This window comes from Erpetoichthys calabaricus, chromosome 13 (genome assembly GCF_900747795.2).
Source record: "Erpetoichthys calabaricus chromosome 13, fErpCal1.3, whole genome shotgun sequence".
Lineage (NCBI taxonomy): Eukaryota > Metazoa > Chordata > Cladistia > Polypteriformes > Polypteridae > Erpetoichthys > Erpetoichthys calabaricus.
The window spans coordinates 45,359,731-45,385,966 of NC_041406.2; the positions used below are offsets into that span (position 1 = coordinate 45,359,731).

The 26,236-nt window shown below is 34.7% G+C and overlaps 1 protein-coding gene across 5 annotated transcripts in view; it reads left to right on the forward strand.

Annotated features, from left to right (window-relative positions):
• Positions 1–8,935: 8,935 nt before the first annotated feature.
• satb1a (SATB homeobox 1a) overlaps positions 8,936–26,236 on the forward strand; it is a 69,818-nt gene continuing 52,517 nt past the window's right edge. The window contains exon 1 of one of the 5 annotated variants that reach the window (XM_051935907.1): positions 8,936–9,242. The gene's annotated coding sequence lies outside the window, so the exon portion shown is untranslated. Of the gene's footprint in view, positions 9,243–23,163; positions 23,380–24,390; positions 25,218–26,236 lie in introns of those variants that run through there. The other 4 variants (XM_028818191.2, XM_028818186.2, XM_028818189.2 and 1 more) reach the window with 4 other exon arrangements.

Below are 26,236 nucleotides of genomic sequence, written 5' to 3' on the forward strand. Positions count from 1 at the left end.
TGTTTTATTTATGCTGCCTTATGCTTGTGTCAACTGGTAATCAAATTCACATAAACCTTAGGCTTTGACTTGCTGTCACCCATGTTACTGTACCAACTTGACATGACTCCTTGTTCTTGCTCTAATATGGCATTACTCCTACTGCACATAGAACCTTTCTAGCACTTTCAGCTCCTTAGCTACATCTTATAATGACCTATAATGAAAATGTGGGAATTAGTGTATTCTCCTACTTTTTTCCATGTTAAACATCCTGGTTGCACATACATGGAATTAAAAGGTACCAGCTCAACAGTTTTTCGGGCAATTTTTTATATTCTTATTAATGTTTCCTGACAAAAAATGGTTTTGCTATTGACAGTGGACTTTGGTTCAATGAAAAGCCAGAGTGCATTTAAAAACTGTTATATTTAAAATCTAAAGCATATATATAGGGAAGATGCAGTTAATAGCAAATATTTTAAAAATCATTCTGATTACCATAGAATTACACTGGAAATATGATTTATGTAAAGAACATTCCTACAGGAATCGGATAAGTCTTCCAAACCAGATCAGGCAATCCTCCTATTGTGATAGTGTTCAAGCATACAGGGGTTTTGGGAATCAATGCCTTCAAGCTTTTAGAGAAGATATGCTAATACTCTGGAAGAAGAGATTATGTTGGAAGAATAAAAGAGAAGAACCAGTTAGAAACAAATTGATTTTTGCAAATCAAAAGATTGTATCTTAGTATTGTTTGCACAAGCAAAGTGAGAAGAAACCATACAACAACATCTTATTTTATCCATCTATCAATTTTGTTTTAACTGCCTTTTGTGATGACAGCATTGGGTGTGTGTTTAAACCTTCCATGGAATGTCATGGTAGTGCATACTTATGCAGACATGAACAATTTAGAGTAATAAGTAATGCACATATTTTGGTTGTAGGGGGAACTGAAGAAAATGCACACAGACACACAAAGAATGGTTACCTACTACACAGACTGTGTCCAGGGTGAAAATTTTACGTGATGGATTAAAGGCCAGAAGTCCACATGACCGTCATCATCAAGTTCTTCCATGAGAACCCTGAATACAATGAGGGCTGATTGAGGTCATTTATGTTAGATAGAATGCCTAGATTGGGGCTGGGTGGTCTCGTGGCCTTGGAACCCCTGCAGATTTTATTTTTTCCCCAGTTGTCTGGAGTTTTTTTTTTTTTTTTTTACTATCCTCCCTGGCCATCGGACCTTACTTTTATTCTATGTTAATTAGTGTTCCCTTATTTTAATTCTTATTTATTTTGTCTTTTTTTGTCTTTCTTCATCATGTAAAGCACTTTGAGCTACATCATTTGTATGAAAATGTGCTATATAAATAAATGTTGTTGTTGTTGTAAGTCCTTTTAGCTGTGGGGCAGCAGTACTACCCACAGCACCACTATACCACTTCACATTTTATTTCTGCCTTTGTTGGCAAAATGTTCAAAATAGCAGTACCAGCTAATAATATTATTACTATTTAAACTACCAATGATTACTTATAACAATAAGAGGAACCATAAAAGAACTATAAGACTTCTTAGCCTCAGACTATCTGTTGGCAACCCTGAATATAAAAATAAAGAACTAAATGTCAAAACTTACTAATGTTAAAGACTTAAATATTTTTCTTGAAAATTATTCTCAAACATACTCTTGGTAATATTTGTTAAGGACTACTGAGTTTAAAAATAAAAAGAAAACAAAAATAGAAATCCCTTTATACAGGCCATGACTCATACATATAATACTGACTATTTGCATGCATTTAATATGAAGTTTTAACTAAGTCTACAACTAGTCCTTAGTTTGGGCTTTAGAAAGAGGCAGAACTCTCTATTGGGATCCACTCTGCAGTATCAGTGTACTGAACAGAAGGTGTATACTGGGAATACACTCAAATTAAAGTCATCAAATGGTTCTGCAATGTAAATTATTCATTAAAAAGTGCATTTAAACAAATGCTTTAAAATTGGAGCAAAAACCTATATAATCCGCTTTGATGTTGAACTGGGAAAAGTCAACATAATTATTACTCATGCACTAAAAAAGCAATGAAAATGTTTTGCTCTCTTTGCTGACATCCACCATATCTAAACTTTGAAAGTTTATTTTAAAAGATATTTGCTACTTGAATGTATATGGCTCTTTACACCACATGGCCACAGTATTACTGAAACACACAACAGATTTTTGAAAGTTGCAAAAAAGTTTAACAAAAATAACTTGGTTCCACATACCTGCCAGAAATGTTCTGGATCTTGGAACGTTTTAACAGGGTTCACAATAAAGGCAAAACATTGAACAAAAGGGATTTATAAAGTCTGAGGGTTTACTTTTACCCTACAAAACATCTCAAACAGTTCAGCCTATATTTAAATGTTTCTGTATTTCTTTAATAATGTATTAATATTTTAACCATGTTAAAATAAAACAAAAGCATCATTCAAGTTAGAAAGCAAAAATTTTGTGACCTTTGAAAACTACTGACTCTAATCTCAGCTATATACCAACCTTATTAGTAACAGTAACAAGCATCAGTCAGTTCCATTCATACTCATACATGCCTGAGTTACTAACTTAATTAAAAACATGCGCTTCTTTGGAAAGGCTGTAGCTACTAAAGCTATGGTTTGTGAGATGTTCAGAATTTGCTTTGTAGTGTTGGCCTATTTTGTTTCCTTAATTGCATCTTACAACCATTGAGGGAATTTACACCCTTTATTAATTATATGCTACTTTATTTAACTTTTTACTGTTATATCAAATTTAAATGTGAAACTATCTTGGGAATTAGTTTACTGGAAGAAGGGGAATGATGGTAAAATCATCAAAACAGGTCCATAAAGTGCACATTGTTCAATACTAAGAGGCATTCAGACTTCTGTAAAGTTCTGAAACAAAAAAAAACCAGTCATATTATATGTATTATTGAGGGAATGAACAAAAGTATAGATTATCTGCAACTTACAGTGAATTAAATATTGAAAAGGAAATGCAAGTAAAATACAACTATTGTTGAATTAGTGATTATAACCACCAAACTTTTCAAGCTGGTGAATCAAACATGGTCCATTGATGTCCAGTATTATTATTTTTTTTATTTTTGTTATCTTTTTTCAGTTCCAGAAGACAAATGCATATTATGAAAGCTTTACATTTATATAACACACATCCACTTTCTCTGTCCTTTATATTTCCCAAATGGGCAATGGTGTTTTTCTTTATTATTCTTATCTAGTTTATTTTAATAAGAACTAGTCACATAACACTTATAAATAGAATTTTACCCTGTGATTATAAATTTTAACAATTTTTTCAAAGTTTCAGTAACAAATGGCTCCTACATGAACCTTTAATCCTCATTGCTCTTAAAGTTTCTTCCTTCATTATGCTGTCCCACATTAAAAGCTCTGTTGTTCATTGTGATCTTTCTTTTAATGTTTGAATTTTTTATCAACACTTTGCATCTTTAAACTTCACACCTGCATGGCACTTGCCCAGATTTTCTTGTTTTGTAATTGTTTGTCATATTTAAAATTCCATACAGTCATATTTCAGTTAGCTGCTTAAGCATTCTGCAATTTTATTTATTTTGTCATTTCCAATTAAAATCTTGTCTTTAAAACCCATGTACCACCAAAGGTTCTCGTTTAATGAACTATCTGCATTAAAATATTTCTTCTGCCATATTTTATATTGACTTTTCATATATGATAAAATTCCATTTTTGCTCAGCTTGTTAGACTAATTTTACTGGCATGCATGCACTCTCCCACTTTAATGTTATTAGGTTAACCATTCATTGATGAATATTTATGTAAACCCCATAACTATAAGTTTCTTCCTGCCCATTTTACCAACCTGTCTCATAATACTCCAAGCTGTCTCTTTTGCTTAAAATTAAGGCTTTATACATTTTAGACTCTTCAATAAATGCTCGGCTAATGATCTGGAAGTTTGTTTTTTTTTCTAAACAATGTCCACAAATTTCAGTCACCTTGCTCCTGACTAAATTTTTGATAGAACCATAAATATGTGAGCTTTAATACCTTTAATAGTACATAATACTAATAAACTTGATTAATTCAATTTGGTGTCACAGGGGGCTGCAGCCTATCCAAACAGTACTGAGCACGTCCGGAAATAGCTCTGGATGAGGAGCCAGTCCATCGCAAGGCCCACTCACATACACCTAGTGGACCAATTTGAGATCATCAGCTAACTTAATCCTCATGTCTTTGGGGGTATGGGAGGATAACCCACACAGATGCAAGGAGAAAGTAGGAATTCACATACAGGATACCAGATCTGTGTGGCAGCTAGACTATCCACTCTGCCAATGTGCTCCCCTTTAATAGGTATAGAAATTTAAATAAAAATTACAGATGTTTGATATGCTCTTCCAACAAGACTTCAGATATTTAATTATACTTATATGATTGATGGAAACAACTTAGATTAATATTCAGTAATCAAATTCTTTATCTAGACCTTTAAATACTATGTAGATCAGACAATTTTCTTGATTTATATCTTTGTAAATCCAATGCAACAAACATTCTGCGTTACTGTCTGTGACATATCGCCTTCCTGCACCTTAATCCCCCACATATTTCAGACCTCCATGTAACTTTTTTTTTTAAAACTACAGGTCTCATAAACTGTGCTTTTCATTAAATCTTACACTGCATTACTTTACTGTGGGCTTTTCATCATATATTTAGCACAACCATAGCTACTTGTAAACATCACTGTAAGTTCTCTCAAATTAGCTGATTTAAAAATAGACTCCTCTGACTTTTCATGCATGCCCTTAATTAATCAATAATTAGTTTCATACAGCACTTATTTTACTGTAAAAATGATTCCACAAGCTTTTACTTCAATCATGCTCTTTCTGTTATGAAATTCATATTTTACTTTATATTGTGCAACCCCCAAAACTGTTTCAATAAAGAAAACATTTAATATTACTAAATTTTTGGACTGAGATTTTTAGGCCACTTGAGCCATTCTATCACCCCAATCCTTTATTGTACTGTGATTTTTTTTTTAACGTGAAACGTTATTTATTCTAAGGTTATCCTTCCGCTTGTCGCGCCACATATTCTAGCCCATCACTCATAACTTTAATGATGTACAATTTGAGGCGTCATTTCAGTTTATATTCATGGAAAAATAAAGTAATTTGGTTTAAATACATCTTTAAAGATGTATTTTCTTCGTGGTCAATTTTGGATCCAATGCAATGCAACATCACTGACGAAATCACGCTGGAATCTTTTTTTAGGTCGAGTATGTTATTTAATATTCAAAACTTCATCGGCATGGGTTGGTGAATACTACTATTTGGATAAGGTACAATGACTACACAGAATGAAAAAGAACACATAACAAGGCAACATATACACGTATTGCGTTCCCAGTCAAACAAACGCTGTATTCCTAACTTTATCTTGATTGGGGTCCAGTGTTTACATGACATCGCAGCGATGCAAAATAAATGTCAGTTCGGCTAAATAAGTTCAACACCTCTTCCTCGCTAAGTGGTACGAAAAGCGTCAATGCCGCCTTGACGTCTCAATTATGAATAAGAATATCTTCAAGAGCAAAATCTGATATGTAGAGCTGTTTTCATAGTAATGATTCATTGAAAGAGTAAAAATGTATTTACTACATGAAAACTATAGTACGTATCTGAGTAAAGTATGTAAATTGTCTGCTAGTGCTTTCATTGGCAGATTTAACGAATTCCAAAAAAGTCTTACTAATAAAAAGTGCAAGGTGAAAATGTTCGAAATTCCTTTTTGTACACATTTAGTGTACAGTACAGTCGATTCTCCCTAACCGGTGTTTAACTCCGCGATGAACAATCTAAGACAACACTACAGCATCTGCTGCCATCTACATGTATATCTTGTCATAATGTAAGGTATGTAAATTTTTCTCCCCGTTAACAAGCGATTTATAAAATACATCCCTTGTCTCTTTCAGTGTATTACCTACCCTTGCATTCCGAGGCACGCGGGTTTAAGCAACGGGAAAATCCCCAAATCCACTGGCTAAAATGTAGCTTTCTGCTAGAGATTTGCAGGTGTCACCGAGTAATTACACCACATTGTATAAGGAGAAACAATTAACATGAATTACACAAAAATATAACTGTTCAACAAAATCCACTGCGCAATTTGCATTTCACAATCTTGTTTTATACATTGTATATTTACATGTTATTCTTATTATCTATAAACCGACAAAGTTTTTTTTACATAAGTTACTTTAATTAAATTAAAATTTCGCAAGTGTTTAATCAATGTTTAAATCAGCGGTCTGTCAATTCTCATTCGGCATCTGATAACTACAATCTGTCATTCAAACATAGCCTCGCATTTTATCTATCTATATATACATATACATATTTTGATTGCGTGAAGTACACGTAACACAATCAATCAACATTTTGTTTAACAGTAAAAAATAACGGATATCGAGAAGGCTATATTGAACACAAGGGCACAGAAAATGTACTGCAAGTAATTTTTTCCACTGTTTTCTCTGCGATACTTGAAATGCAGTTGTGGACGTGATTCCAGCAGACGACAGAGCGCCAGATGTTAAACAGGCTTCCCATGGTACATATTTTAAATATTTAAATTTACCTAAGCAAGAGATTCCAAGAAAATCATTAGCAATTAAGCCAGTCCCATAAATTCCTAGCACTTATATGAGTTCAGACAGTATTTAATGAGAGTTTTCAAAATTGTTGTTAAATAGCCTCCAAACTGTCTTGCAGAGGTTAATCTGGCATTATTGCAAACTTGATACCACAAATTAGCTGAAAGGGAATGCGAAAAGAACCGCTTATCACCTTAACTTGAATCTGTTTCCTTGCCGCACACATCCAGATCAGCAAGATTCATAGAAGAATGCTGTTGAAATGTATACTGTAAATACGTGTGTAGCCAAAGTGAGAACTCCAAAAAACATACAAACTCATATTTGAACCATGCAAAAAGGTTTGGATTTGTTTAATGACCGCTTGTTTTCGTTGAAGGGATTAAAACAAGTACAAGAATGAGTCAATGTGTACGAGTACGCTAATTATAAAACCCGTAATAAAAATATTAGCACATGTTATGATGCTTTTTAATTATAATAAATTAAACATATTTTAAAATTGTGTTTTAATATGGACTATAGGCAATTCAAATGAGTTTGTTGATGTAGTGTTTTTGCTCTACAATGTGCATTCACCCATTGAGACAAACGCTAAAAATAAAATTTCGAATGATATATTTTAGAAGGTAAATGGATAGCACATCGATTCATTTTTTCTAACAGTTTAAAGTTATTAAATAAGAGCATCCACTTTGAGTATCAGTCTTTTCAATTATACTGCGCCTCGCAATTGTTCATTTTTCTACCGAAACGTAGTTTTGCTTTGACACCTGATCAAACACCGGGTCTTTAAACTGTTGATATTTGTTAAGTTCTCGGCTTTGATTTTTATCCCCGAGCTGATGATTAATAAAATCGAGAAATCGCGAAGTTCTTTATAGTTACGTACTCACAAAGTACCAATTATATCTCCAGTGTGTTTGATACTCTGTAGTAGAGATTAACTGCAACCCAGACTTACCCAGAGTATCATCATGTCTTCGAACACTTCGTGCAAGTGTCTATATAAAGAGGGAGTTAAGTTTCCTGTGAGAGCACAACCATGCCATGTCAGGTACCGAAGGAAACGGTTGAATAAAAGCATGCTTCTTGAAATGATGTATTACAATGTATTGGTCGCAAACCATACCTGTCAAGTCCACGAGCATCTCAAATCTAAATACAACGGTTGCGATAAAAGTCATATCCTATTGAATAGACTGGTGAAAAACGAGGCAGCTGGATGCTTTTATTAAAGCAAAGCTATACCCTACCACAATCGCTAGTATGGCAATTTATGAAGATACAATTTAAGCATTACACCACGATAGATGTGTACACGTTTGTGTTCAAGAAAAGATTAGCAATCACACAGACTGAAACAATTTAAAGGACTGTCTCCAAACGGATTCGACTAAATCCACAATACCCTAAAAATTATACAGTACCCTAAAAACTGAATATACTTATCAGTTGAAATAAGAACTATACTGTTTTGCAGTATTGCGCAAAATAAAGCACAATAAACCTCGGATTACCAGTTGATCTACTGTAAACCGACCTCGCTCTTTCAAAGAATTTTGCTTCACAGACAATCTCTGATTATAAATGGTGCACACCGCAAAAAAAGTACCACATGCTTTAAAACTTGCACGGCAGTCACAATATATTTGAATATAAAGTATCACTTTTGATCAGAATTTGCATGATGCCCACGACATACCTCTGCCTATATTAGTTTGAACAGGTCAAAGTCAGTGTTGCTTTTCGTTGTATGTAACTTTTTGTTGTGTAGTTCGTCGTTTTTTTTTAATTCAGTAGATAAAGTAAAAATGAATTAGATCCTATCCCTTGATATTCAAATATAAGACGAGCGACGTGCAAAATTGTTTGTATGTTTCTATAATCACGGATCACTGAGTGCACTAAGAAACATTCTTATGTGAGTGAAATTGGTGTTTTGTGTATTATATTTAATACGCTATAGACGCGAATAATCCCCCTCCCCCGATTCTCCACCCTCCGGGGGGTTTGAGTGTGCTTTTAGATGACAGGTAAGCATGTGGCGTGCAAAAATGAAAATAAATGAGATTGTGACTGTGAAAAAACATCTCTTGGCAAAGCGAAGCTCTTCTCCCGGGTGCTGTGAAAGTCGCTCCCCGGGGAGTGTGCGCTCGGCAAACTATAAAACAGCTCGAAGCTCGAGAGCGAACCGACAAATCATCGATCCGAACATCAGAAGCTGGGAGGGGTCGGACGCTTTACCTGACTTCCTCTCGCAGGTCCCGCCCCCTTCCCCCGGTGTCTCTACCCATCTCTGCTTTAACCCGCGCAGCTCTCCCCTGCGTTCACTCTCTATTTGCACAAATTGAATAGAAGCGCGCTTTGTAGGAGGGGGGTTAAAAAAATCGACACCGAAGCTTCAAGTCATACTCATCTTTGATCGGAGGAGTTACTGGATCTCTCAACAAAGGTGGCAGCAGCTGAACGAGCGTGTGAACTTTTTTGATGGGAAACCAGAGGCTTGACAGGTCCGGTTAAGTTAGGAAATTCGGAGGTACGTTTAACTTTTATTGTTTTGCTTGTACGCAGTATTTAACCACAGAGGACATGAATACGGTGTCTTTATTGCCACTTGTTGTGTAATAACGACGAAGTGTCTTTCTTGCCTTTCACTCTGAACTTGCTGTGCAAGGAAGGCAAAGTATCGCATGCTCAGAAAGACACGGAGCACGAACGTGCGTTTAGTGCATAGTTACAGAGTGCAGGCTACCATCTGATCTCTCCACAGCTGAAGGGCTCTTTCCCGTTGATCGATGCTGAGAAAGTTCTTCTCTATTGCGCCCATTACAGATTCTTACTTTTACAATAAATTGTAGCACGTGACTTCCAAAGATAAGCCGTAAAATCATTAGAGCCTGTCCTTCTATCAGTCGGTAGATGCAGTGCACGAGGACGCGCGTGCGTGCGTGCTTCGGTACCAGCTCGCGTCTTTTAACTAGCACGCATTCAGAGGGAGTAGAGCGCTGAGCTGCAGGTGATTTTTTTTGGGGTGGGGGCTGACCGAGACGCCGAAACGTGATGTGCCTATGCAATGTCAAGTTATGACAGTAAAGAAGCTCCTTAACTTCCGTGTTTAAAAATCATTTTACTTTTTGCATCCGGTCGGGGGCTCAAGTGTGTTTGCTGACCATGGGAAGACACAAAGACTACTGTGAAATAATCTGCATGATTAGACACCGTTTTAGTAAATCAAATTAAGACGCGGGGCATATATTGCACTGCCGAGTGTGTCTTTCGGCGCCGTTCGCCTGTATAGCAGTGTCCCAAAACTATTAGCTCTCCATCAAAACTGGCAAAACGACCGAAACCGTAATTAACACGCTGAACGACGAGTGAAACAAGTAAGTAGTAATAACACAGCCCTGTTGTGGATCAGTAAGACATAATGTGACGAGAGTTTCATTGACCTTCTAGGTCTGCCTAGACGGTGGCCGTGTTCTCATTATGACAGATAGCTAGAAGCAAGCGAGAATTGGCAGGCCCCTTTTTAAGAAAGCATATTTCTTTCGATCAACGCAAGCAGTATGACTTGAAATGAAGTAATTTTTAAGGTAGTCAGAATTAACATTACATTCATAGACCACCTGTAATGTTACCGCTCTGTACTTTGAAATGCCTTACGAAACGGAGGATAAGGATACAAGTATTTTAGATCATTTAGTCCCTGTATGAATAAGGACGAGTTCATTTAAAGGCGTTGATTTTGTTTTACGTCGTTTTTGATATGATTAACCATTACGGGGATTCCACTTGAGTGGGGGAGTTTAATGATCATTACTTACCTTTCTTTGGCTACAGTAGCTGTCCTTTTGGTCTCTTTGTGTTGCTCTTATAATTTGTCAACGCGTAATATTAATATGTGCTTCCTTACAATTTGTGGAAACCAGCACATGGCTTATCTTCAGTTGCACGTACGATGAAGTCCAGCCACGGGGTTTATTTTATAGTTGACCGACATAGTGACCTTTTGCAGTTCAAGATGGTTTTCTAAAGTCCTTATCCTCTTCAGCCCTCCTAACAGGTACACTTCTTTACCTTAAGATTGGTTTGTATTTGTACACGGTGTGTTGCGACGTTTAGACGTTTGCTTTAAAGTGCTCCTGGACAATCTGTGCATTTATTACGGATTACTCTTAGTTAATGTTCATATAGCTTGATCTCTGAGGTGCACAGTTTTAAGTTGTATTATGAGTTCTGCTTATTTTAAATGTATGTATTCTTCACAGTATTAAAGCGTTTCTAAGAATTTCCACTGCATGTAATCATCAACCATCTATTCATTTCCGAAACCGCCTAATTCAGTTCAGGGTCGCGGGGGCTGTAACCTATCTTGGCAGGACTATGCGCAAGGCAGTAGCCAACCCTGGACAGAGCGCCAGTTTTAATCTTCTTAACGTTCATACATATGTTGTGAAATAATACTAAACCAGTTTGCGCGTTTTACTGTGTTTTTTTTTTGCATAAAATCAAAAGTTATTTTAATCTGACAACGAATCAATGCTTTAAGGTTACATCATAATTATGTATCAAACCAAGGCAGTAAAAACTCATAAGCTTATTTCACATCATGTAATGTTCATTATTTTTAAGGAGATTACTAAAGGATATATAATAACCACACTAAAAGACGATACTAGGTAAACACTAATGATAGCACGTTTTTAAAGCATAGTACGCAATTTACCATACTGTAAAAGATTCCTCCAATTCTTTACTGAGCAATAAAGCCACACTGAGTAAGTTCAGGCAGCTAGTTCTAACAAGCTTTATTACTGGGGCACAGGCATATAATGCAAAACTATAATTTAAAATAATTGTTCTAAAAGAAAAATCATTAAGTCTGTTAGCCTTACTTAAAGTGAGCTATATTAGTAAAACACATTAGTCATATACTTTATATGAATATTTGCTCTCAGCACCACCACCGCCCCCCCCCCCCCTTAACGCTGTCAATTTTCAACGTTAATATATTTTGAAAGCTACTAGGTGACTAGGAGTTGGACCTCAAATGGCGTTTATTTAAAATAAAAGTGTCTACATCTCTTGTCATTAAATAATCATCAGCTATAATGTTTGCACCTGAAGCATTCATTTCTAGCTTTATTTTCTTTAATGGTATTTTACTTACCATATCGTTCATTTAGGTGCATTTGTTCTGTTTATTGCAGATATTCCTGAAAGTCTGTGTGTATCTTTAGAATGGTAATTAATAATTTGCAGTATAGAAACTACTCGTGTGAGGAAAGACAACACAGAAATAGTATACAGAAATAGGAGGGCTTGCTGCAGAATCTTATCTCTGCCTGAAAAGTCAATAAATAGGATTATTGCCAAATAAAGGAATACAGTGTGACAAGTTAGAGTATCTTAACTGGTTTATTTTATGTGAAACATTGAGAAGTATTTTTCCTTTGGGATTTGAAGAGTGAATGATTGTTTAGGGCCAGTAACATTCGGTAATGTACTTTCTTATATATTCAAAGATGTACAGTGAGCAGAAATACTGTGTACTCAATAGCTTAAAATGGCATGTTAATTCCTTCTCTTGTCTCCTTAGACTCTTGATAAGTTAATGCTCTTGAATCCATTTTGATTTCTGGTTGCCTGATGCTTTGTATGTAGTAAGTTCAGATGTTAGATTAAAATAACCAGTTCAAATTTTTTGCAATGCAATAGTAATAGCAGCACTTCTAGGTTTACTTTTTATATGTTTAAGATTTGATTTATAGAAATATTCTAGGGAAAAAATATCCTACTGTATAATCTGTTATTTTGCTTTTTCCAGTACTTTGGAATGTTGAGACAAGTTATTACTTTTGCCAAAATACAATGGTGTCTGATCATCTTATTTTATCTTTAAGTGCATTCAATTAATGAATCAGAGTTATGTTCTGGGTAGGAAATTCAATTTGGTATATTTTGCCTAGTGTCAGCATTCAGAGGAAAACCTTGTAATATGTATTAACCCTTTCATCTTTTTAATGATTAAAAACTATAATGTCATTTTCATTAGAAATACTTTCTACCAAGCCTAGACTATTTTATTTATATATATATATATATATATATATTATATATATATATATATATATGGCAGAAAAACAAACAAAAGACACTGTCTTCACTTAATTCAACCACAGCTTAGAATTACGTAGCAAAATTTCACTTGTTAGAAATCCTGTCAATTCTTGTAAGTGTTTTTAAACATGAAAGACTACAGTATGTAATACAAGAACATTAACTGTTATCTTTTTCATCTTTTAACTTTAAGAGGAGATGAGTAAAAAAGAAAGCATGATTTTACTCAGATGGCCAAAGGGTGGGAAGGTCTGTTAATTTCTATGTAATTTTATTAACTCATTTTTGATGTTACTTTTGGTTCACATGTGTTGTCAACACACATGGAAGCCAGTACTTCTGGCAAATAGTGGTGGGTGGGGGTGGTACAGGCAAGCAAAAACTATACCTGTATTGTAGAAGTCTCTTGAATTTCACTGGGATTGAACAGGTGATTAAGGTACAGTACATGCATTATATTTTATATATGAGTACAAAAATATATAATAGATTTTGTGACTGTACTTCAATTAAAAAGAAGCATAAATCACCTATAATAACATTATGTCAATGTTAGGTTATGGCAGGTTGATTTGTTTATGTATTGCAAATGTATTTGAGTTTGTAGCTTGATAAAAGAAGTATTCCTTCTGAAGGGATACATACTTCAGCACTTTCTCATCAATTTAACACATGTAGTCATCTGATAACTTTGCATTAGAACACAAAATAAAAATATGCCTAGTAATTTACAATTACAGTATACGATTGAACAATTTTTTAAAGTTATTTGTAAAACTGAATAACCCCTTGTATATTCAATAACAGGAAGCCAATTTTTATTTTCACTGTAGCAACCTCTGGCGATTTCAGCCCAGATTTGTTTGACCCAAAGCTTACATCACTTTTAGTGCTAATTGGTTCATAATTCTGCATCTTTATCCCAGAGGAGGCAATGTGGGTATATGGTGATATTGTAAAAACCTTATTAGACACCGTGATTAGAAAATACTTTACTTTGGTCTTAACATTTCTTGGTTGAGTACAAGGAACCAAGACACTTTGTCTTGCAATAAATGCTCAAACCACAAGAAGAAAAAGGACACCTAATGAAACTGCTAATTAAATAATTAATGCTGGAACACATACTTGTTGTTTTTTTTGTTTTTAAACCACTGTCATTAATTTACTGGTAAAGAGTATGTTCAGAGTGATTTCCTCTATTTACTGATCGGTGGTTTGGCATCATGGGATGATAAAGCTTATTTCCTGTGTGTTACTTAATGTGCACAAAAATAGAATGCGTTAATTAAGGTGATGGGAAATTCCTTGGGTTCCAATATATGATGCTTTTCTATAACAGTATTTCTATCCTTCAATTTTCTGAACCAGGTTCAGTCCATTTTGTTTTGACTAGCCAACAGTATTCCTCTTCAATCTAAAATAAATTTTTGTAAATATTAAACTGATTTGTGCACCCTAAGCAGACTTGATGTAGGATAGACAACTTTGTTTATTATTTTTTAAGTGCATTTTCACTTCATCTTTTTAACCATATGCATCATAGTTAAAGTGTTGATGTTTGGCAACCCAATTTTTCTTCTAATTATTTAATACCAAATAAAAATTCAAATTTTTTTAACAGCCTTATAGGAGCTAGAATCTTTTTCTGAGAGCAACTTGTACAAAGCAGGCTATATTTCTGGATCGGACCACAGGGCATGCTTTTGTGTACACACATTCATATTCAATTTAGAGTTCTCAGTCATTCTAACAGCTGTGTTTTTGTTGAGGGGATACATGGAGAAATCAATCTTCTGTTCAATTAACTAATATCATCTCACAGCCTTTATCACATACTTAATATAAACAGTACAACAATTATTAGATTTTTTTTTTCTAAAATAATTGAGTTATCTGTGATCTCACAGCAGTGACCTTTTTATCTTTAACAAACTAATTTATGTTTGGTTCTGTTCTGGCTGTAGTTTGTCCCACTTGTGAGATGAACCCTGATATCCCACCTGAAGCCATGCATTTCTTCTCCTGGTAATTTACATTGTTGTTAAATAACAGTTCAGCAAACTGAAGAAAATTATATCTGTGGTAACTGGAAAGTAAATACCTGTTTAACTGCTGTTGTATGTATTTATTTTCCTGTCGCCAGTAAATAAGAGCTCTGTCTATCTTTTAATATCTAGCTGTGTTGTGACTCCTCCTTGTTTGAAAGAGTTGTGTTATCATTTCAAATGATGGAGAAAAAAAAAGATTCTCTGGCATGCTGTAACCAGTTTTAAAGAGACAGTATCCCTTTTTGTATTGTTTGTGCATTCCTGGGCTCGGATTCAAAAACAGAAGAACTTAAAATTATGCACATACCAAAGAACATACATATACAAAGGTAACTCGGCTCCAGACAGTTTTATTAACACTAATTTATACTTTTAATTCACTATAATTTCTGTAAGCATTTGTCTTACAATCAGATGGACTCTAATTTTTGATTTCTATGTAACTATGTATATGTTATAAAAGCGGGCATATTTATGAATATATCGTGTTTGCATATAGCACACTAGTATGTATGTGTTTTGTATCAACTATTTATATAATGATTAAAATGTGCATTCACCACTGTACATAATATTTACCCTATATTACAGAGTTCAGTCTTTTACAATTCTTTTAAGGGAAATTATAGTTGTGTGCGCAAGATGTTTACATAGTGTGCTGTACATTATACGTGGATGGAAATATGTAAGTGTATGCATTGTCAGTTTGTAAGTATTTTGCAACATTTGTTTGCAAGAACAAAAAATAATGAAATGACTGCAATACTGTCAGTAGAGGATGTTTGTGAAACAATATGTGAATGTTGTTTCTTTTATGCTTTGAGTTATGTATGATTTCTACCAAATTATTGCTTAGTGGTCTGTTTTGGATAAGTCCTTATTTTATAGAAGTAATTTCCTGCTATAACCTTATTAAATCCTTATCTCAGTGCAGTTCTGAAAGTAAACTCTGCACAGTCCATTCATTTCACAAATTGATTGTACATGAATTTCTTTACTCTGGATGTTCCTGTTTGTTTCATGGAATTTAACATTAATATTATTTGCAGATACATTAAAAATATTTTCAATATCTTATATTTTATCTGTAAAAGTTGGTTAACTTTAAAGTTGATAGAAAACTGCATATAGTAGAGTTTAAGGGGAAGAAGTTTGGAGTGAAATTGGAATGTAAAACTGAGACGTGTGTAACTGGTTATTTAAATTGAAAATGTCAAACATGCATACGGCAAAATATAATATGGTACAGAAAACATTTATTTCAAAAATATTTTTCTGTATCATTTCAGACCCTGTTAGCAGGTGGAACAGGTACACACTCATTTTACAAATGAACACATCTGTGTATCTGTGTGCTTTCCAAAACTGACTGGTAAATGTATTTTAACACCTTAATACACTTTATGTAATATCCCACCATAATTTACATGTTACCAAGTGTTGTTATAGGTAGCTCCCCCATTTCTTAATATCTCTAATATTCTGTTATGCCATGCCAAAGATCTACTGGCATATTATTCGTTATTCAAACAAGGTTACTCTAAACATGTCAAAGCAAGTCCATTAAAACAAAATCTTATGACCCCCTCATTGGACAAGTGGTAAGAAGTAGTTTAGAATTTATAAGGCCATTCAACACAGGCTATTTTTCTAGTGAAATTTGTGTTGACTAGAGAGCAATGGAGCAGGAAACAGAATTAAATTGTAGTTTATATGGAAATTGCATGTGATCACTCTTTACCTTCATTTAAGTACTGTAACTGAATAAAATCTGCATACAGGTAAAGTATGTACATTGAAATCTAATGTAAAGTTTTTTTTTTTTTTTAAGAAAGCTTATTTTCAACAGTAATAGACAGTAGGAGGCTTATTACTGTACGGTAAAAGTGTTTCATTATGAATTTCTCTAGTGCTTTACAGAGGGGTCCACATTTGTTTTCCATCAATGAACCAGTAAGTGACTTTTTTTTTTTTTTTTTTTTTTTTTAATTTTTTTGCTGCCACTGCTGGACTACAACTCGCAAGTCTGGAGATGAGACATTTTCATATAAATTTGCCTGACAGTAACCAAAGAACAGCTGGTACAGTTTTGTGCTTCAGATAAATCTAGTGATTGAGCATGTTTCACTGGTCCGCGATTGAGCCACGTTCGTTTCTTTAATGAATTATGAGTGAATTTATATTTGTTTCTAATTCCTTTTTCAGTTACATAATGTACAGAAGTTGTGATTTTTCTCCCCAAAAGCCCCTTTTACAAATATTTTATCCTTGTTATTGTGTTGTGCATGCTTGCATCTTCTAATCAATAAACATATTATTTCTGAAAGAGTATTTTAAACTAAAAGTAAAAAGTATTTTAAACAAAACATACAAACAACTTTCCTCTTTGACACATCATTCTAAAATCAGTTAATTACTGATATATTGCAATCTACAAGGGAAAAATTTGTGGGTTTTTTTTTTTTGTATTTTTTTTTCTTCATTATTGATATTTATGTGAACTATTGACCAACATTTTTTGCAGCGGAGTTACAAGTTTTCTAATATTTAATATTCTAAAAAGTCAAGCACAGCTGAAATGAATTTTAGTCTTAATTGTTCTCAAAGTATAAGTGTAATATCTTATAAGAATGTCTTCATTACACTTTGTTTCAGAAACAGTTTGCTATAAGACTGAGCCAGACCTGCCATATGTATAGAACTGGGTTTGCTTATTCATGAAAATATTTGATGTATTGTTAGTTTACCAAGAGCATTGAATGCTTTAGTCTTTTTCAGTGTAAGCCTTTATTCCATTAAACTTTTTCAAATAAGTGACCCCTTGTCATTTATTAGACGTGTGCTTTAATAAGAATAATCGGACATCAAACACAAATAAAATGTTCCTGTTTCATTCATTTCATATTATTTGTGCATTTGTGATATTTTATGAACATTATGAACTGATCACAAATTTACAGCATATATATTGTACAAATTCATTGAAATACTGTATATATGCATTTTTTCTTTCAGTTTCAAAATTTTAAATATCACATTTTCTTAAGATTTTGCAAGAGAACGATAATGCAAAGATTGTGTAATAAAAAATGTATCTTTCCTGTAAACGTCTGTAACATTCTGCTCAATTCAGTTAACTGATGTTTTCACTACATGCATTGAGCATTACAATTGGTCTGTTTCATTTTTGAGGAAAAGAGCCTATACCCTGATCTAAAAACACTCATTTCCTGAAAAACAAATTAGTGCATACAGGTTTATGATAAGTTACTAGATAAAGCAGATGACTTCCAAGAATAATTACCATCACACCACTTGTTTCACCACATATCTATTTTGTAACCCATTCCTCTAATTCGACAATATGGGAAACTAGTGCCTAGCCTGGCAGAATTGGGCACAAGGCAGGAACCAAACCTGGACAGGCTCACACATATTGACATTATGGGCCATGATCTGAAACACTACCTCTGAGGCTTTGTGGCATCTGCACTAACCATTGCCCTACTGTGTCTTCCCTATATGGATGATTAAATGTTGAAATTATCTTTGTACATAATTTAAATTTTATGCTAGTTTTGTTTTAGGAAACATTTGAGCAAATAAAATTCAATAGAACAAACTTCTTTTAAATAGTTGGTACAGTGTTTACCATTCTTGATTTTAGCATTTACTTAAATATTTAGAAAATGGCAGGACTGTGTATTGTTTTCTTTAAGAATGACAAAATAGTGTGTGTTGCAGGCTCTTTTCTGTATAAGTGCAAATGTCTTTCAGTGCCGTATGGAGAACCCAGAATTTTGAGCGTGTTTTCAATTTAGAAATTTTGTCTTAATTCCAGTAATCCCGCCTTTGATGTTCTTCAGTATTTAATATGTATCAGTACCCTTGCATGTGGGCAAAGTAAAGAGAATTAAAGGGTGACATACGTAGTTTTTCAGGAGCATGCAAAGCCTTCTCCAATCCTTTTACCATATTTCCTAGATTCTCACAATTTTACTGTATATTAAAAAATTTTTGGTCAGATGAGCCGTAATAGCAAGTGAATCACTACATCTTCAATTAAAGCCAAATTTAAAATCTCCACCCTCATATTCCCTCGATAACCTTGATATTTCCTAAATGTCACATGATTTTAAGTTTCAGTTTTGCATCACACATTTTAATGTATTGTTCAGCATTATTACTTTGGATAGATAATATGGTGTTAATTTGTCTTTCAGACCAATATATTCATAGTATTAGGACAGATATTTTTTAGAAAGGTATAATAATTACCTCTTGATTTGAGCTGTTGGGAGAATGCACTAATACAGCGTGTTGCTGCACCCATCACACAACGAACCACCCCAGGATCCCAAATTAGGATGCAAGTGCAGCCATGCAACGGGTGACACCACAGCTCCACACTAGTTCGAAAGGAGTGGAACAGTGTGAGGTTATTTACAGTGGCTGGAGTGTCAAACCTGGTACCAACCCCTGAGTTTCCCCTGCAAGTTAGAACTACATTTTATTTGTAAATATAGCTGTGACACAGTGTACATTCCTTAAAATCATATTGTTTGGCAAAAGTTTAAATAAGACAAACATATGCTAATATATGTCTGTTCTACCCTTCTGTCCAATTTTAGGCTGTATGAATAAAGTGTTTTTTAGCATATATATATATATATATAAATAAAATATTTGTTAGTCAAAGAGAGGGGCATTTACTGTTCAAAGATTGAGATGCAGGTTAGGATTTTCCACCCCAGAGTGCCAAAGTCATATTCTACTTAATTTCCTCTGCCTCATCTTTTGCTGTCTTTACTGCTTTTATGGTAAAGTCAGGTTTTTACATAGTACACCGAGACAAAGATCAAAATCCTCCTGAAACTACGCTAAGCTTGTATAAATGGCTTAGCCCTGCTTATATCTGTCTTCTTACTATGAACAATGTAACACAAAATTGAAAGTAGACCCAGAGCTCATAAAATAGCACCCTACATAGTATAGTTTATTACATATTATAGAATTGCTTTGTTGCTTCTGATAAATGCTTTCTTTTTGTCAAGAGGACCAAGTCCGCCTGTGAGCAGAGAAGACAATGTATTAAAACAAACATGAATTAAACTATAAAATGACAAAGTATAAGGTGGAGGAATGTCTTGAATACTGGATACTACAAGTATTACGTTGGTTTCCAAGCAAATTCTCATCTCGATTTCAGATCCACTGTTACAACTCTGAAAAACACTAAAGCCACTGGCATTGTGTGTGGCAGTTGTTTAACATCTTAATGTGGTTTATGTAGAGCTTGGTAAAAAATGCTTTCTTTGTTTTTGTGGTATTATGCTCAAAACATACTTGTTGTTACAAAGATGGATTTGAATCCAAGACCTTTGTTTAAAATATTGTGTGGTATGCTTCAAAAGAACTTCTGGGCTGTCCTGAACACTATTCAAAAGGATAATTATACTAAGAATTTGATTGCAGTTCATCATATTATTTGCAGTCTATTCACTTTTAATTAGATGTATATTGAGTTATTAAAAATATATGTTGACTAAAGTATATGGTAATTCGGTAATTCTGCAAAATTCTTTTTTGTAAAGCATAAACTATATTTATAACTGTCACTTGTTTTTACAGTACCTAAACACTTCATCTTTCTGTTTTGAGAGTTAAATTCTTTTAGTACAATTTATAGTGCAAAACCACAGTAATAGGATTATGATTATCACTTTTCATTAATTTGGACCAGAACACATTTCAGTATTAGGAACATTTTTAATGAAACCTTACCACACATATATAATAACAAAAAAGCACTAAATATTCAGATTTTTAAAGGTTTACCTTTTCGTTTAATTTTTTTTTTCTTACTCAGCATAGTGTTTTCTTTCATATAAAAAAAAATGCTCTTGCTCAAAAACTTACCAATTTTTCACAGTAGGCTTAGTGTCCTTACTATTCTCATTTCTTTTACATAAAATCTTAGATTTGCAGGGAAAAAACCTTTTAAAGTTGGTTTTAAATGGACCAAATCGGCACCAAATGTGACTTGAGGGTGGAAGAAATGAGGAAATGCCATGATTTCACTGAATAATGGCAGAGGTTTCAGAGTGATATGAGGATGCTTCTGCTGTTTAGGGACTAATGCCATTTATGGGGTATAAGAGGAAATGAATTCCGCCAACTATTGAAAGATTTATAACAAAAAAGAGCAATGCTTCCAACTGGCTGTAATCTTACTGGAGGAAATTTCATATCTGTATGACAAAGATATCCTAGGCACACTTCAAAGCTTGCCATGTGCATTCATAACAAAATGTGAGATAAATGTTTTGTTATGTCTGTCCCTTTCTCTCCAGATTTAAATCCCACTGAAATGCTTGAGGCGATGTAGTGTTGGTTAGTGCAACTGCCTCACAGTTCCACAGTCCTGGGATCAAATTCCAGCTCGGACATTGTTTTGGAGTTTGCAAAATCTTCCTATGTCCACCTCCGCTCCCTGTGTAAACCGGGCCAACTCAGAGTTCTCCATATTTTCTTAAACATGCCAAAGACATAAAAGTTTGTTTAACTTAAAAGACAATAAATTTAAAGGGACTGAGTGTGTGTCCACAAATGACCTGGCTCCCAGTCTAGGATTGATTTTTTTTTTTTTTTTTTTTGCTATGTAACTACAACAGTAGTGCCTGGATAGGATATTTTCCCCTGTCAACCTAAAATTACATTGAGTGACTTTAGTCAAAACAATAATAAAATTGGTCAATTTAAAAAATTAAATGACTAGAAGCAAATAACATATTGATTACTTATGAACGCCACACTTAATTTTTATATACTCAGACTTGTCCATTTCAGTTTGGAAATGGAATTGATTAGGGTTCTTGACTTTGCAATCTAAAATTAGGTGATATGGAATATTCTGGTCTTGTAACAGAATTATCATATTTGCCTTCCATTTTCCTTTGGAGATGTATGCAGGTTACCTCCTATATAGTGCATGACAACAAATGGATTCCAGTTAAGTGTTTATATGTGTAGGTACATATTTATATTGTTTCTATTTATTTGCAGTAAACTATATCCTTTTGGAAAAAGTTATTTTGTAATGTTGATATTTAAAATGTGTATTTAACAAATTTAGGACTTCCATTATTTGATGCTCAAAGTGTGTACAATATTGTCTATTCTGTAATACCTAATGAATAGCAATACAACACAAATCTCCTTGAGGATTAATCTTGTTCACCCTTCAGAGAACATGATTGTGATACCACTTTGTTTTATAAAAAAATATCCCATATATGGCTTCAAAATTATTTCTGGCATATAGTCACTTGCTAAAATGCCCTTAATTTCCCATTGCATGCTGCTCATCAAATAACAACCTTACCATATAAAAAAAAAACCAAAAAAACTTTATCTTAGTTTTCTTCATATTGTGATACATTACACAAAAACTCATACAAGTTCCATTACAATTTTTCAAAAGTATAATGCTAAAGAAAATTTTAATTTGAAGTGCCTTTGCTGAATTGGTTGCCTAGAAGAACGCACTTCACTTTATCAGTCAATAAATAAATAACAAGTAGGAATTTCCTGCCTCACAAAAGCCATTACATTATAATCACAATATGAAAATCAATCACTGCCTCTTCACTGTCATTGAGGTATGTGTTGCATAACGTACACAGCAAAAGTTGTTATTCCCAAAAGAGTAAGCAAGATTTCTTCCACAGTAGCAGAACAGTCTCGAGTGACTGAAAAGATTGGTGAGCTATGTTGGATGTGGTGGGCTTTTATATGGATGTGCTTTTGTCTGTTTAACATAGCACTTTAATATATCCATGTCCCATTTAGTTACTTTTCAGGTAAATTCAAATGCTCTGAGCTGAACTGAGGAAGTACTGGGGTGCATTGGCGAGTTAATCCTAATTTAGTGTGTTTGTATGTAGAATTACGTGTGTGTCAATCTGTTCGTGTGTGTGTGTATATATATATATATATATATATATATATATATATATACAATAATCTTGTAGCCTGGAGCTTGACAGGACCCCCCCATCCAAAAATATACTTTATCTTTCCTGCTATTAGCTGCGGGATTCAGCCTATTGTGTGATGCTGGTAATCCGCGAGTTCCTTGTCTCTTCTCCCCCCGGGTGTTGTGTGTGTGGCCTTTGCGAGTGTCATTTGTATTGTGGTCAGGCTCTTTTACTAGTTGTGAAATTTGATCTCTGCGGTGCAGTTTAATAATCACTTTGACCCCTCCCTAAACATTCCGAGCCCACCTCCAACCGCGTGTTCATGTGTCACCTGAAAATATTACGTACCATCCTTGTGCACAATGTGTTATTAATTCAGTTATTCAGTCTATTCGGTGCTGTTAATAATCCCCTTTGCTCCAGGTCCTCCTGCGTGTCATATGACTGGTGGCGAGTGTATACTGTGTGTGCGGCGTTCTTTTTCCTCCTTCTTCCTGGTCCGCTACCGAAATCGGCGATTCATGTGAGTCTGAATACTTTTTCTGCCTTATAACTTGACTTGAGTGTTAATTTATCTCGACGCGATGTTGAATAATCACATTTTTTTCTTTTTTAAATACATGCGCCAATTAGGTTTTTATATTGTCTCCTTTTCAGTGTGCACGAATCGATAAAATATATACTCAATTATCCTAATCGATGTACCCTCATCTTCTCTTTCTAAGTGCCCCATAACCCTTTAATTAGAAATGCCGGTTTCTCTGTTGTCATTGACGTCCACAATCTAGTTCCACTACGGAAAATAAGGAATGTATCCTTCACTCGAATATACCGGTAACGCAGGCTATTACGTCATGGCTTTGAAACTTGCATTAAAAACGCAACGTTTGAATGTTCCTGGCTGTTGACCGCTTGAATGGCTTTTTTTCTCCAATTTGGACGTTTCCGCGTGTCCCTACGCGATTTCGGTTGCGCGTGCGCGCGAGCCCGTGTGTCGTTGTGTGTGTGTGTGTGTGTATGCGTGCGTGCGTATGTATGTGTGTTATTCTGTAATAAATGCAGAGCCGCCTCACTCTAATCAAGCTGATTAAAAATTCCTGCGCGCACAGCCGGAAATCGCACCCTCCTCTCTCTTTCTCCTCTTTCCACTTTTCCCCAGTTTATACATTTTAGCCCTTCTGTTTTGTTATGTTTCGCTGCCAGGTCATTGGATGCAAGAGAGGTGTCTTGTGTATGTACGTGTGTATGTGATGTTTTTTTTTCTTTTTATGCTTTGCGTTCTTTATTCGTTGAGAACCTTTTGAAAAATCATGATCGGTTCTGGTGTTATTTTCTACTGAAATGAGGAGAGGCAGTATCAGCAGCAGCAGGAGGAGTGATGAGTCAATACAACTAATAATTTAATGGGGACACAGAGAGGGGGAGAGGGAGAGAGAGAGAGAGACAGGGAGAGAGAGAGAGCGAGCGACACAGAGAGAGAGAGAGAGAGAGAGGGAGAGAGAGAGAGAAGCTCCGTCCGGGCACACAAAACGACCAGAAAACATCATAATAGAAGGATTTGTCATTCATCTCTGACACAATCACCCCGTTTTTTCGTCTGGAAACTAAAACGCACTTTCTTTAATTCCGTTTTATCGTGTTGCTGTTTTGCGAGCCGTGCATCGTGTTTTTATTTATTAATGTAAATTATATTAACGTGAAGACATCATTTCTTCGCCTTTTTTCTGATACCAGTGAATGCAAAACTAACGCAGTATTGTGGACTCTTCTAATATTGGTCGGGTTAACAGGAAGCGAGAAAAGGAGAGAGAGAGAAAGCAAGAAAGCGAGCGACAGCTAACAAAATTAATTATTTCTGTTCACTTCTGCTGTTGATGTTGGGCTCTTCAGTACCTACTCGCCTGTTTCCTCGCAGGATAGTGACAACTCCGAAAGGCTCTTCTGTGCACTTGTGAAATAACGAACATTTCCCCGTCTCGCTTTTAGCCGGTCGCGAAACTGCCTTTATGCCTTTCTTCATTTACTGGTCCGTAGTGTCTTGACACACGGGATCGACAGTCCATTAACTCTTTGCACACATATGCCCTTGCTTGCCAACACACAAGTTGCTATTTTTCCAGGTATAATTATACTGATAATTCTCCCCACAAATCTCTATTTTGGATAATCCACTGAGATTCTGAATCTTGTCAGCAGAGAGAAGATCATCCTTGGTGCCTACATATCTGTACTGATAGAAAGCGGCAAACTTTCAAGTTTTTCCTTCAAAAGAACACAAAGAAGACGTGTTTGTCGATATCAGTTTCTTTTTTCCTTTTTTTTTAATCCAGTGTGTTTTATATGCTTTCAAGTTTCGCAGCGGTGAGTTTTCGATTGTTTTTTTTCCCCTTCATTTCTCTTAGTTTAGTTGGTTTGTCTCATTCTCTGTATACTGCTGCCTTCTTTGTCTTTTTAAAAGGTCACCTCAAAATCCTGACCTGGACCTCTGTCTCCAGCGGAATCGGCGCTGCATTTACTTAAGCATTTATTGGTTTTAACATCCTTGCTGCTTTCTAGTTACTTTTAAAAGAAGGGGGGGAACTTGAGTAGCATGGCTTGACGAATGAATGATGGCGTAACATTTTAATCGTCGACACCAAATTAGAAGTAACAGTTTTGTAAGTTATTCAGAGGATAGCGGCCAAAACCTAGAATTTAGAAATCGTCACGGTTTTCAGATTTGAGAAGGAAGCTTTGCTTTAGTCTAAGTTTATTAAAACCCTTAGATAAAGAGACTTGTTCCTTACTCAGAAATGTTATTAAAGGTTAAAGTAACAAAAATAAACAAAACATACAAACTTATTCACAAATGTTTATGCAATAAACACATGTATATTATTAAACATTTTAATCCCCCGCCCCTCACCTAATAGAACTGTTCTGTTTATATGCTTGCAAGACATAAAGGCTTTGATTTGTGTTGTCATTTAACCAATTGGTACTTGTGTGTGCCACTTTAAGAATGTTGGAACGATACTTTACTACAGTGCTATAATCATTTTATGCATCTGACAGCAGTGGCATCTGCAGGTTTATTTCAACTTTTGGCACATCTCCGAAATGAAGGCCCACATGCTCAATGTAATGCAGTACTGCATATTATTGATTAGGAAATGAACACAAAGACAGTTGGATGATATTGTATTCAAGCCGAAGACACCATTCTAAATTCAGACACAATCATTATGTCAGCTTGAAGTTTAATATAGTCGTTGGCAAATGATAATATGGTTAATGCTTTGTTTTTTCCATTTTTAGAATGCTAAACATAATGGAGCAGTTTTAGGGATCAAGAAAAAAAAAAGCTTTTTTTTTTTTTTTTTACATTACACTTTTTGAAT